General features: G+C 41.6%; 1 pseudogene; it reads right to left on the bottom strand.

Annotated features, from left to right (window-relative positions):
* Window positions 1–268: 268 nt before the first annotated feature.
* Window positions 269–368, bottom strand: LOC115895849 (annotated as a pseudogene).
* Between the last annotated feature and the right edge of the window lie 1,774 nt (window positions 369–2,142).

The raw sequence follows: 2,142 nt of genomic DNA, 5'->3' as shown, positions 1-2,142 counted from the left end.
GAAATCGTTCTTTTTTTTTTTTTTTTTTGAGACAGTCTGTCACCAGGCTTGAGTGCAGTGGCGCGATCTCAGCCCACCTGGGATTACAGGTGTGTGCCACTATGCCCAGCTAATTTTTTGTATTTTAGTAGAGATGGGATTTCACCATGTTGACCAGGAGGTCTTGATCTCCTGACCTCATGATCGCCCCACCTCAGCCTCCCAAAGTGCTGGAGTTACAGGCATAGCTACTGTGCCTGGCCATGTATTTTTTTTTTTTTTAAGTAAAACAAATACAAAATACTTCACAAATTTGCATGTCTCCTTGCACAGGGGCCAGGCTAATCTCTGTATTTTTCCAATTTAGTATATGTGCTGACGAAGTGAGCATGAGATTGTTCTTTTTTAATGTAAGTATTTTAAAGCTAATAAATTTCACTGAGTACCCCTGTCACACCATCTCATAAATTTGGTATCTTGCATTTTATTTTAATTCATCTGAAAGTATTTCATTTCTCTAGTCATTTCTTCAAGCCACTGGTTGTTTAAGAATGTTGTTTAACTTTCACTTACTTGCAAAATTCTCCAGGTTTTCCTGTTATTGACTTCTAGCTTCATTACACTTTTGTAGGAAAAGACACTTCGTATAATTTTTTTCTTTTTTTTAGACAAGAGTCTTGCTCTGTTGCTCAAGGTGGAGTACAGTGGCGTGATCTCGGCTCACTGCAAACGTCTGCCTTCTGGATTCAAGTGATTCTCCTGGCTCCGCTTCCCAAGTAGCTGGATACAGGTGCTTGCCACCACGCCCAGCCAATTTTTTGTAATTTTTTAGTAGAGATGGGTTTCACCATGTTGGCCAGGCTGATCTTGAACTCCTGACCACAGGTCATTCACCTGCCTCGGCCTCCCAAAGTGCTGAGATTACAGGTGTGAGCCACCAAACCTGTCCTGTTTTGTTTTTCTGAGACAGGGCCCCCACTCTGTCCTGCAGGCTGGAGTGTAGTGGTATGATCTCAGGTCACTACAGCCTCTGCCTTCCAGGCTCATGCCATCCTCCTGCCTCAGCCTCCTGAGTAGCTGGGGCTACAGGCATTCACCACCACTATAGCCGGCTAATTTTTAAATTTTTTTTTGGTAGAGACAGGGTTTCACCATATTGCCGGGCTGGTTCTTGAACTCCTGGGCTCAAGTGATCTGCCTGTCTCAGCCTCAACAAAGTGTTGGGATTACAGCTGTGAGCCACCACACCTGGCCCTTTGTATAATTTTGACCTTGTAAAATATATTGAGAATTGTTTTGTGGCCTAACATATGATATATCATGGGGAATGTTCCATATGCAGTTGAGAATATATATTCTGCTCTTGTTAGATGGAGAGCTTTCAATATGTCTGTTAGGTCTAGCTGGTTTAGTGTGTTGTTCAATCCTCTAGTTCCTTACTGATTTGTCTAGATGTTATATTTATTGAAGGTGGGGTATTGGCTGGGTGCAGTAGGTCAGGACTGTAATCCCAGCACTTTGGGATTCTGAGGTGGGAGAATTGCTTGAACTTGGGCATTTGAGACCAGCCTGGGCAACATGACGAAACCCCATCTCCACAAAAAATACACAAATTGGCAGTGTGTGGTGGTGTGTGCCTAAAGTTCCAGCTACTGGGGAAGCTGAGGTTGGAGAATCACTTGAGTCTGGGAGGCAGAGGGTTGCAGTGAGCTGTAATAGAGCCACTGCATTCCAGCCTGTATTGAAGTCTCCATTATTGTAAAACTATTTCTTCCTTCAATTTTATTAGTTTGCTTTGTGCATTTTGGAGCCCCCCCTTTTTTTGGTTCATGTGTCTATAATTGTTAATTTTCTCATGATTTGACTCTCTTACCAACATAAAATGTTTTTCTGTAACATTTTTGGCTTAAATCTATTTTGTCTGATATTAGTATAGCCATCCCAGCTCTCTTTTGGTCACTATTTGCGTGGATTATCTCTTTCTATCTTTTCGCTTTCAACCGATTTGTGTCTTTGGGTCTACAGTGAGTATTTTGTAAGTTGCATATTTGGATCAAGTATTACATCATTTAAAAAAAATCGATTCTGCCGATCTTTCTGTTGGTGAGATTATTTACATTTAAAGTGATTACTGAAACAAAAAGTTACTTGACCGGGCACGGT

Source organism: Rhinopithecus roxellana, unplaced genomic scaffold (genome assembly GCF_007565055.1).
Source record: "Rhinopithecus roxellana isolate Shanxi Qingling unplaced genomic scaffold, ASM756505v1 contig3186, whole genome shotgun sequence".
In the NCBI taxonomy this organism is placed as follows: Eukaryota; Metazoa; Chordata; class Mammalia; order Primates; family Cercopithecidae; genus Rhinopithecus; species Rhinopithecus roxellana.
Note: the sequence above shows the minus strand (reverse complement) of the source record. Positions and strands in the feature narration are given on the sequence as shown.